This window comes from Sebastes umbrosus, chromosome 4, assembly GCF_015220745.1.
Source record: "Sebastes umbrosus isolate fSebUmb1 chromosome 4, fSebUmb1.pri, whole genome shotgun sequence".
Lineage (NCBI taxonomy): Eukaryota > Metazoa > Chordata > Actinopteri > Perciformes > Sebastidae > Sebastes > Sebastes umbrosus.
Window position 1 is genome coordinate 26,634,813 of NC_051272.1, and position 17,934 is coordinate 26,652,746.

Genomic DNA, 17,934 nt, shown 5'->3' on the forward strand with positions numbered 1-17,934 from the left:
GACACCTTCACTGTGTGGTTTATCAAGAAATGCCACAATAATGGTTAATATATAAATTCTCTCTTATTCAATGGAAATAAACACGGTTACTTTAAGGGTCCCAGGTCTTATCTAGCCTGTGTATTGATTTTAAATTAAACTATTGATAAAATAAATAAAATAATGGCAAAAAGAACTCTGAAATAACAAAACATGTGAATCACTTGACTCAAATCATGTGAATCTAGTAAATCAACTCTGTCATCTACACTATCATCATACTTTATCATATAGGGGCAGGAACAGCAGGAAGTTCCATTACGTCATATTTATATTTAGGATTCGGGACATCTGAGTCCGACCCTCTGGAGGTGACGACATCTCTCATCGATCAGCTGAGGGACCGAACCATTTTCACAATAACAGCGGGGGTGTGAGATGATAAGTTAAAAGGTGTTTTAATGATAGCAATATATTTATTTATCATGTAAATATATTGAATTTGTACTTTCAGTGATATAGGTCAGTAAGTTAAGTGTTGTTCTTGATCCCATTTAAGGGTCCACCATAGACCACCTTTGCATGGACCCAACCCCCCTGGCCTTGGGCCCGGGGACAGCTGTACCCGTTGCTCCTGACAACAGTAACACATGACAACGCCAACCAGCAAATGGTTGATGAATTCCATGAGTGGTTAATTATAACTGAGAACTTTTTTAAAAAAAATGTATACACTTTATTAAAGACAATATCATATACAATACATATAGGACACATAAAGACACACAAAATACAACATCAACAATAAAAGGTTACACTGTAAACAATTGCTGTTAATTTACAGCAGGATTTCAACAGTATTAACTTGTTATTGCTAAAAAACAGTGCTTTACTGTTAAAGGGACTATTTGTAACTTTCAGAAATGCTTCTTAAAAGCGACACTTGTGGCCGTGAAATCAACGAAAGTCAGCGTCGGGCTCGCGCTTGCTCGCTCTAAATATACCTGAACGAGCATCGTTCAAAACAGTGAGGCGACACACGTCAGCTAAAAGCACAATATCACTCTATATTTCAGCTGCTTGGCAGTAATGTTAGCTGACCAGACGAAGGTCTCTCCATGAACATGATTTAGATCTGATCCTAGTGTTGGCTTTTCCTGCCTAAGTGCAGGCTGATGCAGCGGGGCTCTGCAGCGTGTCTCCCTGCTCTCTCCGCCCGCAGCCGGAGAGAGCAGAGGAGACACCGGCACCCGGTCGGTAACGAGAGGGTAAGGTAACTCTCTGAAGAGCTCCGTCACTTCACAAGACACGGGAAAGCTCTGTTGGTCTGGAGGAACTGCAGCATTTATTTCTGCACAAACGTCCCCTGTGCATTCACTAGATATTCTCAGAGCTAAACTAACTCTTCTGCAGTGTGGAGTGAGCGCGCGTTCACGTCTAGAGGTGGAGCGAGACAGCGAGGACGCACGCGCATTCTGAGTGAAGGAGAGCAGGCAGCGGAGACGAGGCTCCAGCCACACGCGAGCGCGCATATGCGAGCGCGCATATGCGAACGCGCATGTGTGGCGACCCGCTACATTTATACGCTTAAAAAGTTACAAATAGTCCCTATAATACAAAAGAAAACTTGTTAAATTACGCTCATAGGCCGTTTTTTAACTGAACTATGATGCATTCTTAAAAAGCAGCACTTTACTGCTGATCAACTGTCTAAAGTATCATCAGTAACAGTTTCATGCAGTATTGTTTTAATTCTGGGACCTGATCTGCACATGTGAGGCTTGTACATTGTACATGATTGTAAAATCAGTGAATTAGCTCTGTTCTTCACTCACATGTTGTTATGGTTTGCATTCTGTGCTTGTAGCCAGCTAGAGACACACATTTTTGGAAAAAGTGTCAACAAGTCTATTATAGCCTTTTTCCTAACAAGTGCCTTTAATTGTATTTAGTGTGACTATTCCTATGTCTGTAACCTGCTAAGTCTATTCATCTAGGCAAAAAAATAATGTTGTATGTAAAAAATACAACCTAAATAGTGCATTAAAACAAATCAGTAAGATAATGTAAAAGAAAGGTGAAAAACAGCTATATCTTTAAACAGTAAATTAATACTGTGAAATTAATAAAAAAAAAAAAACAGTTCAAACTGTATTTTTCATTAACAGTATAAAGCTGTAAATTTCAGCGACGGTATAATAATGTTAATTTTACAGTAACATAAAGGCAACCCTGCTGCCAGTTCTTTACTGTTATTTTACTGGGAAGTTCTGAACAGTGTAGGAGAGAGGTAAGGTCGGGCAGTGAAGTCTCGCGAGAGTTTGTCGCAGATGGGGGTGTTGCGTCATCAGTTGAAGGCAGTTTGAAGGCAGTTAAGGCGTCAAGAGCTTTTATCACACCCATAGGCGCCACTCCTCCAGAATATGTCCAGTCTTTTCTTTGACGGTCATTAGATATGGTAAGGGTAATGTTGAACTCAAAAACAAAGTGCTGTAAACTTCAGTCACATGCTAATTTATCTATTTAATTATATTCAGTATCATTACATTGTTTATCTAGCTAGCTTAAGTTGGGTTAAGTAGCTAGCTAGCTAGCTAGCTTAAAGGGGTAAAAACGTGTCTGTTAGCACAGCTACAAGCACTCAAGTGTGCTTCAACACAAAGTGTTAGAATATGAAATATGCACTTAACATGTTAATGAAACTATGCAAATCCTAAAACTCAGTGCATGTCACACTGCCTCAGTCATCATCATCATCATCATCATCAGAAGCCTGTCTTACCTCAGCCAGCAAGAATGATTGTTCCTCATCCAGAAAATAAAGGTATGAGTGAGTGAAGGTGATACATCAACAGAAATACAACATGTGATTAAGTAACCTTGGTATTTGAATTTTATTTTTTCAAACGATTTTATTATCAGCAAGGTAAAATTGTCTTAGGAGACACCACTGAGCCAAAGTCAAATACTGACAAGGATAATTTTAGAATAGACTCAGGCTAATTTTGTGGGGTAAATCTTGCTGTCTATGCCTTAATATTACAATATAAATTGTGAAACTTGATAATTATTTCTCCTTGTTGCCATGATTAAGTATTGCTGGCAATAGACAGACACACGTGAAGAGTCCAACTAAACTAGATGTCATAATTATATTATGGCCAATGGTGGGTATAGGTATGCTACAAACCAAGACATCAACCATCAGTACCATTCTAAAACCAGAAGCATAGCTGGTTACTAGAAGTACAAATATTTCCACCCAAATTGTGCCTGTGGCATCCACAGAAATAAATACCAGAAATCAGATTAAGCCATGCATCCATCCAGTGTTTTTTCCTCCAGTTTTTCAGGTCAAAATGGCATCAGGGCATGCAGAGGCACCTTCTTGACTTGGCTTGGAAATTGATAATATAAAGGGTCAAATAAGCCACTTGGAAGGTAGACTTAAGCATTTGTTACAGTACCAGATAGTTAAGACATAAATGAGAAATGGAATTAACAACCTTGATGCCGTAGCCAACCATTTCATTCAAATTTGTGGCATTTTGTTGATAAAGCTTTGTCAGCTGGTTAGAGTATTACTTCTTATACAAATGTGATTCCTGGATTTTCCCAGTGTGACACTCATCTCTCGGGAGAAACGGTATGATGAAAAAACAGGCAGACAGCAAATTTCAGGGCAACATGGAAAACCTTTATTTTTATAGCATGTTTAACATCATATTATATGATTAGAAACTGATGCTGATCAGGTAGTGTGCTTTACTCAGCTGCCTCTTTTCCCTAAAAACACACAAATAATAAAAAGGTTTGATAAGGTTAATTTCAATTGAATTTACCTGACAGTAACTTTCTGTCAGATTAAATTCAAAATAAATTAAACTTAAATTTGATTTGATGAAACAGAATAGTATAGTTACCTTGCCAGAGTCGCGGCTCTTCGCTCTCAGCTTGTTGACCTGTGACTCTGCAATGTCAGCACGCTCCTCGGCCTCCTCCAACTCATGCTGGACCTTCCTGCATTTGGACAGATGAACGTTGGCCTGCTCCTCCTGGAATACGAAATACATAGTTGAAGGTACAGACACCTTTAAAAAATTTAATGTAGAATGAAAGCATTATTACGTATACAACATGAATATGATTAATTTTGAATGAAGTGTGACTTCCTTTATAATGATATGGCTATCGTGCTTGATAACTGATTGTCTTTTGTTCCGATCATTCTTGTCAACATAATTTAATACTATGTTACAGTATATAGTATTTGCTTATCACAATGTCAGTTTTGCTAAATATTCTTACTTTTGAGTAACAGTTTTAGTTATTTTAAATTATATGTAATTATGACAACGAATACAAGCGACAAATCAAAATTGAATCTCAAACCTCTCCATGCCTCGACACTTATTTTAGTTTCAGATGGCTCAGATTTGGTAGATGATAATGCTCAAAAATGAAGGTGAATCAGAAAATTAATGTTTCACCTGTACTTTTACTTTTGTGTACTTTATTTTTACTGAACAAATCAATCTATGTAGAGTACCGTTTGTTTGTATAAAATCATTCTAACATATTATCTACCTATCAGTGTTGAAAATGAATATGTTTTCCTTACCGACTCCTCAGCCTGCCTCTTGTAGGCCTTCACTTTGAGCTGCAACTTGTCAACCAGATCCTGCAGCCTGGTAACGTTTTTCTTGTCCTCTTCAGTCTGTGATAAAACGTAAATTTGCATCTTGAAATGTTTTCACTAATATATATGTTAGTTTATTTGTACATGTTAACTATCAAAGTGACTGTACCTGATAGGTGAGCTCCTTCACCCTCCTCTCATATTTGCGGACACCCTTGACAGCATCAGCTCCACGTCTCTGCTCAGCCTCAACCTCTGCCTCCAGCTCACGCACCTTCGAAAAACAATAAGATGGTAAGAATCTATCTTTTTTTCCCACAATTCTTACTTCAGCTCTATAAATTCTTAAAAGAGAAATTTGCCACTTTTTATGTGGATGTCAAATCAGTGTTCATGGTAAATATGGTCGATTGAAGCAATACATTTCTCAGTGCATGCTATATTGACCAAGAAAGCTGAGTTCTCCTGCTGCTAAATATGTACTTTCTGCATCCAGCAGCTTCATTTGATGTGACAGTGACGTTGTTGGTAGCAAGAAAGAACTACAAACTACTTATACAGCTTGTATTTCTCTGGGTAGCCAGGCAGTGTTTTGGCTGACTTAGATATTCAGTCGTATTTATTCAAGCCAGAGATTATGACCGAAGAAATGCAGTGGAGAGAGGCCAAAGCTGCAGCTGCAGTGGGGAGGAAATGACTGGCGGGGACCCTCCAGAACCTGAGCTGCCGAGAGCAAACGCAGATAGTGGTGCCTTATTTGCTCAAACTGCCCTCCGATGCCAACAGAAACGGAATCATTCTGCTGCGATAATTGTCAGCGTGGGCTGTTTCTGTTGGATGCTGTCGCTGACAGAGAGCTCGTGTGTGCATTACTAGTACATGGAAGCTTTACTCCTCACTTGGACAGAGGTGCTGAACACCTTCAGGATCCCAGAGATAAACTACAAAAAACAACCAAGACCAGCAAGGCCGAGAGGGCAGATGACCATTGAGTATTATTGTCACCTAGCTGTTTTGTTGAGTTGCCTCTTAGTCAATATAGCATACACTGAGGTATTTATTGCTTTAATGGACTACATTCACCATCAGCACTGACTGGACATCCACATAAAAAGGTCAAATCATTAACATGATTTTCTTACCCTAGACTCAAGTTTCTGGAGCTGCTTCTTGCCACCCTTCATGGCCAGGTTCTCAGCCTCATCCAGGCGGTGCTGCAGGTCCTTAACAGCGACCTCCAGATTCTTCTTCATCCTCTCCAGGTGAGCGCTAGTATCCTGCTCCTTCTTCAGCTCCTCAGCCATCATAGCAGCCTAAAGTAGACAGCATAAAATACTAATGAGAAATATCTTGAAAAAACCCATTGGAGTAAAAGTAAGACCAAATTTAATTTAAACCCACATCAGTGATGGCCTTCTTGGCCTTCTCCTCTGCATTTCTTGCTTCCTGAACAGTGTCATCCACTTCACCCTGGACCTGGACCAGGTCAGACTCAAGCTTCTTCTTGGTGTTCAGAAGGCTTGTGTTCTAAAAGTTAAAAAAGATTTTGTCACTTGAGTCATTACATTCCTAATTTTCACATGTTGTTTAAAATTCAGATTCACATTTTTTAATTATTGAGAGAAAAAAATGATTGGGTTTGTTCACCTGAGAGTGCAGAAGTCCAACACGCTCACTGGCGTCCACAAGCTCCTGCTCAGCGATCTTGCGGCTTCTCTCTGTCTGTTCCAGAGCAGCTCTAAGTTCCTCAATTTCAGCCAACATGAGACCGTTCCTGCGATCCACCATAGCAGCTTGTTCCTTGAAGTCTTCCTGGGCTCTGACAGCATCATCAAGATGCAGTTGTGCATCCTAGTGAAAACATTCCAGGAAAATATTCACATGAATGCCAAAATGTACCTGCACTGACCATAGTCTGTGCAACAACTGTTTGTTTTACAATACCTTCAGCTGTGCTTGCACATTCCTCAGCTGCTTCTGGGACTCAGCTGCCTGGCGATTGGCATGGCTCAGCTGAATCTCCATCTCATTCAGGTCTCCCTCCATCTTCTTCTTGATTCTCAGGGCATCGTTCCTGCTCCTGACCTCAGAATCCAGATTGCCCTGCATGGAGTCAATCACCCTCTGGCTGTTCCTCTTGATCTGCTCCATCTCCTCATCTTTCTCTGCCAGCTTTCTGTCCACCTCACCCTTAATCTGGTTGAGCTCCAGTTGGACACGCAGGATCTTAGACTCTTCGTGTTCCAGAGTTCCCTGATGATATCAAAGAATGCAATATTCATATCTGCCTTCAAACCTTTTATTGTACATTTGTCCATGATTTATTTATTTTTTTCACAAGATCTCCCAAGAAAAAAATTTACCTCAGCCTCTTCAAGAGCTGTCTGGATCTCAGACTTCTCCGTCTCCACCTGCTTCTTGGACTTCTCCAGCTCATGGATGCTCTTGCCAGTCTCGCCAATCTGTTCAGTCAGATCTGAGATCTCCTCTGCAGAGAGATACATGTGTTTGATATTGTTAAGCCTTAAAATGTAAAATAGAAGTACTTAATTCTAATATATCCACACGTGTTGAATACAATGTAACTGTTACATAATGTAAAACTCACGTTGCAGGTTCTTGTTTTTCACGCTTCATGGTCTCCAGGTGATCCAGAGTTTCCTCATAAGAGTTCTTCATCTTGAACAGCTCAGTGCTGAGAGAACGAGCCTCCTTCTGTGCTCCCTCAAGCTCCGCCTGACCCTCCTCGTACTTCTGTTTCCACTCTGCCAACACCTTAATGTCACAATTAATAGAGTTCAGTTGGTTAACAACATCAAGACAAATAAATATATCTGTCAGTGTTTTATATGGCCTGGCCACACAAAGTAAAACAATGCTACCTTGTCAAAGTTCCTCTGCTTCTTGTCCAAGTTGGCAGCCAGACCATTGGCCCTCTCCACATCAATCATGAGGTCCTCCACCTCACTCTGGAGCCTCTGTTTGGTTTTCTCAAGAGAAGCACACTTGGAATTCACTGCCTCAATCTGTTCCTCAGCCTCCTGAAGGCGCTGGGCCAGCTTTTTCCTGTTGGAAAAGGTAAGATTTGTCTCTCAATGAAAACTAGGAAGTTACCCGAATCTTAGTAACAAGAATTTACAAGGTGAGTTCTTATCATATTATGTTACAGCTGAATCCGAATATAACATACCAATACCGAATCGCCCCGATCATAGGAGATTTTTTTTTTGGAAATTATATTACAAAAGGTGGAGCTTGTATATTTGAGCACTGTTGATGTTTATGTCTTCACAATAGCAGATATTAAATTTGCAAGTATTGATAAAAACAATGCAGTTGTCAGTTGAGTTATGCTAAAAAACTTTACTTCTGAACTGGCCATTTAATTGTTTGAATGTTACTCACTTGGATTCCTCAAGCTCCTCAGTGCGCTGGATAGCATCAGTTTCATACTTAGATCTCCACTGAGCCACCCTCGCTGTTGGCCTTAGACATTCCACGCTGCAGTTCAGCTTTGGCCTCCTGCTCTTCCTCAAACTGCTCCCTCAGCAGATCACAGTCATGGCGAGCTGATTGCAGTCCATGGGCAAGAGCATTCTTGGCCTGGTGTAAGAAATATTATTGAATTCACAAAATGTCCTCATCCCAAACAAATAATACAAATACACACTTAGTTTGTGGTTTCTTACCTTAACCTCCTCTTCAGTCGTTCTCTTCAGCTCCTCAATCTGCTGTGTGAAGGCCTGTTTGCCTCTGGTCAGCTGGGAGACGAGAGCTTCTTTCTCTTCAATTTGACGGCCGAACTCACCTAGTGTGGAAGATGTCTCAATACATTAGTTTATGTTTTGTCTCTCAATAACCTACAAAACATTTCATTCAAGGATAACTTGTAGAGACCATTTTCTGTCAGGAGACGTGCTTTCTGTGCATTTGCGTCATTGATTTGACGGACATTTTCATCATTCTTGGTCTTCAGTTCGCTAAATTGGTCCTCAAGAGTACGGCACATCTTTTCAAGATTTCCCTAATGAGGAAAAGACAGATGAGAACCGTGATCAGATTTTATTTATAATGTTAATTACCTTATTTACAATTCTAATTTGTGTATTAAAATAGCATGTAATGCATTGTGTACCTTTGCTTTAGCAACGTTCTCCATGTTGCTGGAGAGGTCATCAATCTCCATCTTGTATTCACTCTTTTCCTTCTCAAGCTTCTGCTTAACACGCTGGAGGTTGTCAATCTGCTCTCCCAGCTCAGCAACGCTGTCAGCCTGCTTCTTGCGAAGAGCAGCAGCAGTGGCTTCATGCTGCAGAGTGGATTCCTCAAGGTCACGACGGAGCTTCTGGAACTCAGCCTCACGCTTCTTGTTCATCTCAATCTGAGCAGCAGTGGCACCACCGGCCTCCTCCAGCCTCTCACTGATCTCCTCAAGTTCCCTGGAGAGGTCAGCTCTCTGCTTCTCAACCTTGGCACGAGCAGCGCGCTCAGCCTCAATCTCCTCCTCCAGTTCCTCAATACGGGCCTGTTGAATGTAGATGTAATGTGTTTCAGTAACTTTCACTTTTAATACACAAAATAGGAAATGTATACAGTAATGTTTTTTGTAACACTATGTCACCTGAAGCTCCTTGATCTTCTTCTGAAGCTGAGCACCCATTGACTGCTCATCTTCAATCTTGCTAAGGAGCTGACTTATTTCAAAGTCCTTCCTGTGAGAGTGATAGTTAAAGTATAGAGTTCATGCAGTTGACCACAATTTTAAAAGAATGATTGTTGTACAAATTAAAAAACTATATTACTTTTAAGTTTCTCATCAGACTGCTGCTTTTCATTTCAAGATCCATGACGGATTCCTGGGCCAGTTTCAGATCACCCTCAAGCTTCCTCTTGGCTCTCTCAAGGTCCATACGCAGCTTCTTTTCTTGCTCCAGAGAACCTTCAAGCTGTACAAATAATATGAGTTTTTAATTATCACATTCAAGAAGAAACTTGCTTTTCCAATTCAAGTGTCTTTGTAAACTTACATCATCCACTTGCTGCTCAAGCTTGGTCTTGGCCTTGGTCAGAGTATTGACTTTGTCTTCCTCAGCCTGCAGGTCATCAAGAGTCTGCTGATGAGCCTCCTGAAGGGCTTTCTTTTCCTTTGTCAGCTTAGCAATGCTCTCATCCTGAGAGGCCATCTCCTCGGTCAGGTTCTTCACCTAATTGTACCAAGAAAGTACTTGTCAATAAATGGTAATCACTATAATTGTACTTGATCTGATGGACTGATTATTAATTGCGAACCTTGTTCTCAGTGGCATGTTTCTCCTTCTCCACTTTGGCCAAGGTAAGCTCCAGGTCATCAATATCCTTCTTGAGCTCAGAGCATTCATCCTCCAGCTTTCTCTTCTTGGCAGTGAGCTCAGCATTGATTTCCTCTTCATCCTCCAGTCTCTCAGTTGTCTCTTTGAGTTTGGCCTCCATCTGGATCTTACTCTTGATAAGTCCCTCACATCTCTCCTCAGCGTCTGACAGATTCTCTCCTTCCTAGTCCATTTTATGAAAATAGATGTTAGCACATTAACATTGAAAAACGTGAAAAAGCATAACTGCCTGTTGATGTGAACTTACAGATGCGACTTGCAGCTGCAGGTCATTCTTCTCCTGCAGAAGGGACACCATCTTCTCCTCCAGCTCCTTCTTCTTTGCCAGGGCAGCAGCCAAGTCAACTTTCATCTTATCATAGTTCTCCTTCATATTTGCCAGCTCCTTCTCAGTTTCAGCAGTCTTCAGCAGAGGCTTGATCTTGTAGTACACCTTCATCCATGGCCAGTGTTTCACATTCATGAATGAGCGGACATTGTACTGGATGGTATATATGGCTTCCCTGCAGAGAAGAAGTAGCTGTTATGGACAATGTTGCTTGTCATCTTTCATATCATCATTCAGAATGAGCTGTTTTCAACATGCCTCCTCTCTGTCATCTTCACATATTCCTTTCTCATGACGTAACCACGACACAAAGCCTGAGTCATGGTGACCAGAGATGACAGTTTTTCATCCCTCATTTCTTCAAGGGTACCCAGCAGACCGGCCTTGAAGAACACCTGAACAAACAAAAATTAAAAAAATGAATGTAGGATGAACTCTGATAGCGAATACTTCACACCCTGTAAAAACAAACAAACAAACAAACAAACAAGTGATCATTTTTCGTTTAGTACGCAAAGCATATCGGAAGCCTTTTTTCACTCATATGTAGATACACTATCATTTTGCAGCTGTCTGCACCGGCTGTCTGCAGCTAAACTGCAGTTCACTGTGTAATGCTTCCTCTGAACAGAAAATTCAGTCCTGCTGTGTGTTTAGTTCCGTAAGCTCTGTTAGCTCTATTAGCCCTGTGAGCTGTTAGCTCTGCCAACACACACGGCAGGACTCTGCTGCCCACCAGCTTTATAGACATGCTAACTTTATGACAATCCTATGCAATTTTGGGCAAAAACCATGGAGTTTGTTGAATGCAGTATAAATCTGTTATTTTCGGTTATTCTAAAAATGATGTGTTTGAATATTTTTGCATACTGGGGTCCCTAAACAGTCTTGGAATTGCATAAAGTTGGGTATCAATGTAAAGCTGAGACTCTTGTGGATCCAATGAGCCAATTGTATTCATGTTTGATGATGTAGGTCCCCATAGTAGCCATTTCATACAGTGAGACCATTTTTTTTTAGTAATTTGACCTTACTGTTTAAAATGACTTGTGGTGACCTCTAGGATAATCACAGCCTCATGAAACTTTAAAACCAGACACTAGAGACCATAGGGCAGTCAGTGTCTTAATGGTTTTCCTAGGTATATTGACAATAAGGGGGTTTCTGAGCAGTTTCCAGAACAGAAGTGCTCGCCATCAAATCGCCAAAAAAATGCAATTCTTGCAGTCATCACCTAACGCCAAAGTTCTAAGATTTCTAAGATAAAATTTCACAATTTATTTTCATGTTTATTTCTGATTCATGACTAGAACAACTAGACACACAGTGCTGAGCTGCATCTGCAATTTATATTCAGGTTCCCAGCTTTCAGATGATTTACCACTATGTGACATATACTGCTGACCTGCTATCTTCCCCTAAAGACCCACTGTCCCCCGCACCCCCCCAAAAAAAGACAAAAAATGGTCTATTGTGGGTCTCAAAGGGTTAACCGAAAAACAATCAAACACACTGGACTGAACAACTTAACCTCCTTGGTAATTATTCTTCAGTAAAATAAGGAAATCAAGTGCTTACCTTGGTGTGTCCGAATTTGTACTCATCATGAGGAACATCAATTGACCCAAGCAGCTTCTCTGAAGCCTTCTTGTTGTCAATGAACTGTCCCTCAGGGATGACACTGGCATTCAGTACCTTGTACCTTTTATGAGATAATTAATGGTCAGTGTGAGCATTTTATTTCAATAATCTGCATCAAAATGTTATTAAAATGTTCATTGATACCTCTGTTTGAAGTCAGCATAGAGGATTCTGCTGGGGAAACCTTTTCTGCAGATTCTAATACCCTCCAGCACACCGTTACACCTGAGCTGGTGGATAACCAGGAAGTTCTCCATGAGACCTGTAAAAAAGACATTTCATAACAACTTCTTTGGATAAATAGTCTCAGTTGAAGCGGCCCCATTTTAAGTAAACCATACCAACAAAGTGTCGAGATTATGATCTCTATGTACCTGGAGTCTTGACTCATTGGGAATCAGGCAGCGCACAAAGTGAGGATGGGTGGCCCTCAAGTTAGTCATCAGCTTGCCCAAGTTCTCCTGTAGATGTAAAAAGTCTTATCATGACATGTAACAATTTTGAGTTTGTGTATAAACTTGTTTGCCCATGTTGAAGCTTACCCTAAACTGTGAAGACACAGTCTGCATAGAACCACCCTTCTTCTTGCCTCCCTTCTTGCCAACCTCTGTTGATAATTTTAAGTAGACATGGTTTTTTAGAACAACACATCAAATTTATATGAACACATGCTACTGTTGAAAAACATTCAGTATCTATAACCTTAAAATGTGTTTTAGTTTACTGTGGAAACTATCATACCCTCAACGACAGGAGGATACAGAACAGGCAGCAGTTTCACTGAGGACTTCTGGTACAGCTGCACGACAGACTCATTCAGTGGATCCTTGTTCTTGTCCAGCCAGCCAGTGATATTGTAGTCCACGGTACCAGCATAGTGCACCAGGGAGAAGTGGGCCTCAACCTTGCCTTTGGCGGGCTTTGGCTTCTCAAATGCTTTGGTTTTGCCAAGATGCTGGTCATACAGCTTGTTCTTGAAGGATGTGTCTGTGGCCTTGGGGAACATGCACTCCTCTTCAAGGATGGAGAAGATACCCATGGGCTTGAAAAAAGTGGGAACAAGTGTCATTGAGTGATACATTACGTCAAATTAAGAACAATTACATATAATCACAAAATGAAGTGATTACCTTTTCAATCAGCTCGATGCAGGCAGCCAAGTCCATGCCAAAGTCAATGAACTCCCAGATAATACCCTCCTTCTTGTACTCCTCTTGCTCCAGGACAAACATGGTGTGGTTGAAAAAACTGTTGCAGTTTCTCATTGGTGAAGTTGATGCACAGCTGCTCCAGTGTGTTGAACTGCAAGGAGACAAATACTCAGTATAATCTCTTGTAGGCAATATGAATGATTCTGCCATGAAAAGTATTGGCTGGTCAATTGTTGGAAATGAAGCTTACATCAAAGATTCAAAGCCAGCGATATCCAGGACACCGATGTAGAACTGCCTCGCCTGTTTAGTGTCCAACATCTGGTTGATACGGAATGACCATCCACAAGAACATCTTCTCATAGATAGACTTGGCGAGGGCAGTCACTGAGTTATTCACCTAAATAAAAACAAGGATGTTATTTGATTGTCAGTCAATCATTTTGTAAAATAATGGATTACTAGTATTTTAATTTGTGAGATAAATGAAACAAAAAATCCATCTAAGATGGTCCTTGACTTATTCTGCATTATGCATTTAGCGTTCAATGTGTAAAACTCATTGAAAATAGTAATAAATTGAACACTGACATTGCATTTCTTTGTTTCTAATAAATCCTGCCCTACATTATTTTAGTATAACTAACTAAATAGTAGGATATTGGATATTGATAATTTAATGTTTACCTGAGGTACAGTCTGTCCCTTGGTGACATACTCATTTCCGACTTTCACTCTGGGATAGCACAGAGCCTTCAGCATGTCAGCGGAGTTCAGACCCCAGCAAGTAAGCAACCTTGTCACCCTCTGAAAATAGTTCAGTGATTTCCATCATGAATAGTAGAACAGAAACGAGTATGATTAAACTTTTTTTACTGTTGTTCCCAAGCTATTGACTTTGAGCTGACATTAAATACTCACCCTCTGTGCCGTCTGCTCAGCCTGCTCCTCACGCTGCTTCTGCTTGAACTTCATGTTACCATGGTGGAGGACAAGCACCAGTATTCTTGTAGATGCTCAGCTTCTCTTCATTAGTGAAGCCCAGGATATCAATAGCATTCTGAATACAAAAGATGTGTCCACACAAAAACATATCATTGTAAAAATGCACTTTTAATGTTGCATTTAATGCAGAATATATTTAAATATTTTGAAGTGAAGATCACTCACATCAGTGGCTTCCAGCTCAACTTTGTCATCAATGCTGGCCACAGTGATCTGACCCATGCTGCACATTGGGAAGTCGTAGGGGGTTTGGTTGTGATGAGCGCCAAGATCTGGAAATCAAAAAAGGGTGAAAATGTTCATAACATTTTTTTCATATGATAACTATAAGTATGTTAAACGTGCAAATTCTCAATCTGTTTACCAATCACTCTGGTTTGTGGGCGGTCATCATCTGATAGAAGATGTGGTAGCCCCTCTCATCAGGAAGCTGGAATGTCACTCTAAGACTTCTCCAGCAGATCTAAAAATATTATTCGTAAGTTACAGCCTGGGTCAATTGTCAATTCCAGTCATTTGTATGTACTTTGAGGATTGTTACTTACATGTCTCAATATCAGCACTAGCCAGTTTGGCCAGTTGCGCCGAAATGGATTCTGATGAATTTACCCTGTTTGGAACAAAGGGATGTTTAATGTCCCTCCACATGGGCAATCTTTAACAAGACCTCTCATTTGTAGAAAATCATTTCATACTTACAAAACGAGAAGAGTTGTCATTCCTCACAGTTTTGGCGTTACCATAGGCCTCCAGCAGGGGATTGGCTGCAATAATCTGATCCTCCAGTGACCCCTATAATCCAGGTTTAGAATTTATTTTTGGTTAATGACTTTATTTTCTCTGGAAAAAATATTCCTTAGGTAAAGATCCTTGAATTGTAATCATCAGTAACATACCTTTGAAGTGTCCCTCTTCTTGGCCCCCTCAACTGAGATTGTTGCAAAGTACTGGATGACACGCTTGGTGTTCACAGTCTTTCCAGCACCAGACTCTCCACTAGGTATGGACACAGATATATAAGTATTTGATCAAGATATTTGACTATGTTAAACACAGTCAACAAATGTAAATGTAACAACTTACGTGATCAAGACAGACTGGTTCTCCCTATCTGTTGAATCCAAAACAAAGGAATTAACTATGTTTTACTGCAACAGAAACCTCATAGTGACAAATTCTACATTGTTATAGTCATGACTTACCAGTCGCCATGAACTGATAAGCGTTGTCAGAGACAGAGAAGATGTGGGGGTGGAGCCTCCATACGCTTCTTGCCTCTATAGGCAGCTACACATTCAGCATCGTACACTGGGAGCCACTTGTAGGGGTTCACAGTGGCACAGAACAACCCAGAGTAGGTCTGAAAGTGATCATAGATATTCAATAGTTACTTCTATGTTTTCCTACCAGTATAACCATTTTCAATAGTTGTCTTTTCTCATAAAGCAGATTGTCTTACGTAGATCATCCATGCTGCATAACGCTCTTTGAGGTTATACAGCACAGAGGCTTCATTGAGATGGGTCATCATGGCCATGTCCTCGATCTTGTCATACTTTGGAGGGTTCATTGGAGAGACGTCAGCTTCTTTAACTACCTTTTCCTGTAACACAACATTTGTCACAATGAGAACTGATCATATTGAAAACCCAGTTGACTCTGACTTTATGATACCAACCTCCTGAGTGTCATGGACTTTGACGGTGACTTTGTCACCATCTTTCTTGATGATCGTTCCCTTCAAGTACAGCTCCTTGACATCGGCCACGTAGCAGGCACTCTTGGCATCAAATGGTGCAGTTTGAGCCTCAATCCTCTCCCTCTCTGGTTTACGAAGGTAAATGGCAGCCTTGCCATATTGGGCCATCTCCGCGTCCGTACTCATGGTGCCGGCTGATGTCTGTTAGATAATTACAGTGGAACTGCTATCTTGGACAAATGCTTCAAGGCGATGTATTCAAAAAGCACTTGAACTTTGATATTCTGCTGTATAGTAAACATTCACACTGTAACCCATGTCTGTGCATCGTTACAGGTGGGCTTCGACTTTACTCAAAGTCCTTTTCAGTCTTAGTTGTTACTGAGAATAAATGCTAATATATTTGTATTATTATTATTATTATTTAAAATAATAATAATAATAATAATATATTTAGTTTTGTTTAAATGTTTCGATGAGTAACTGCAGACATTCAATTCATGAGAGAAAATGAGAATATTTTGCATATGCATTAAACACTTGTAAAGATAAGTTAAACATTTAATCATTGGTCCTTACCTGACCACCTCTCTGTCAACTGTATTCACTGATTCTGTTCAAAACAAGGTTTTGTTGTTAGAGTAAGTTTAAAAAACAAGATTCATTCAACAAATGATTCTATTAACATAACCTTTTTACTTAAATGAAGAACGCTTTCAAATGGTCCTGAAGCTTAAGAGAACATAGTCTTACCACAAGCAGAAACTCACAGATCTTCCGTGTCACACATGGTTGTGTTTTCAAGTGGCCCTTTATATTGAACTGTTTTTATGACATGCTAAAAGTTAAATATGGTCTACATACCAAATGTTGGTAAGGCTGCCAAGCAGGCATAAAAAGTATGTATTTGTATCATCTGATGTTTCAGGTTTCAGTTTTTATGGTCAGGTCAGGAGTTTTGCTTAATCATTACTTCAATTAAATGTTATTTTAGGCCCTTGAACACCCTCTGGCACCCTCTGTCTCTATACTGATTTAAAAATACATCAGTGTTCTAATTTCTTTAACTTTGTTTAATTTAATTTATTAAATCATAATAAATACATTATATTATACAAATCATAATACATAAATACATACACGCTATGTGTCTTTCAGAACATGTAGCAGGCTCAGTTCTAAAGCTAGAGTAGAGATACTGGTATCATATGAAACTAGACAACTCAGGCATCCAGACTAGGCTAAATACCGCTCCAAAGTTACACTAAAGTTTGGCGAGGAAACACTGGCATGGCCATTTTCAAAGGGGACCCTTGACCTTTCACCTCAAGATATGTGAATGAAAATGGGTTCTATGGGTACCCACAAATCTCCCCTTTACTTTCCCCTTGGCAAAAAACATGAAATTTTTTGCATGTAGTACAAATGTGTTATTTCCGCCTATTCTAAAATGGTATATTTGAATATATCTGCATACTGGGGGTCCTTAACATTGGAATTGCATAAATTGGGTTTGACTGGAAAGCTCTTGTGGGTCCAATGAGCCCAATTGTATTCATGTGTGATAATATTAGTCCCCATAGTAGCCATTTCATATAGTGAGACCATTTTTGGAAACTTGACATCACTGTATTAAATTACCTTTATGACCCTTAGGACAATCACAGCCTCATGACACTTTGCAACCACAAACTAAAGACCTAGGGCAGTCTATCTAGGCATGCACTGTATGGCTTGCCTAGATATATTGATAATAAAGGGGTCAGAAGTAAGTTAGAGCAGTTTCCAGAACAGAAGTGCTCACCATACAATTGCCTAAAAATGTAGTTTTCTAAATCTCCAAATGTCAAAAGGTTTTGATACCAAATCAAAGCCTCTGGAATGTCTTTGCTCTCCTCTCGATTGCCTGTGCTCGGGACCTATTTATATTTGCACATTGTTGGCACGCTTACTAGCTTTCCATACCACAGACCTCAAATGTTATAGATGGTTACATCAAGTATATATTTTTGGCATGGGCGTTGCATTGAAAATGTGGGCTAGACAATCTACCGGGGTCTGGGGGTCGACCCCCTGAAAACTTTTACAGAGTAGATGTCATTTCTTGTATTCTGGTGCCTTTT

General features: G+C 40.1%; 2 pseudogenes; both read right to left on the minus strand.

Moving 5' to 3' along the window:
- Nucleotides 1-3,654: 3,654 nt before the first annotated feature.
- Nucleotides 3,655-12,218, minus strand: LOC119486538 (annotated as a pseudogene).
- Nucleotides 12,219-12,671: 453 nt separating this feature from the next.
- On the minus strand, nucleotides 12,672-16,582 carry LOC119486685 (annotated as a pseudogene).
- Between the last annotated feature and the right edge of the window lie 1,352 nt (nucleotides 16,583-17,934).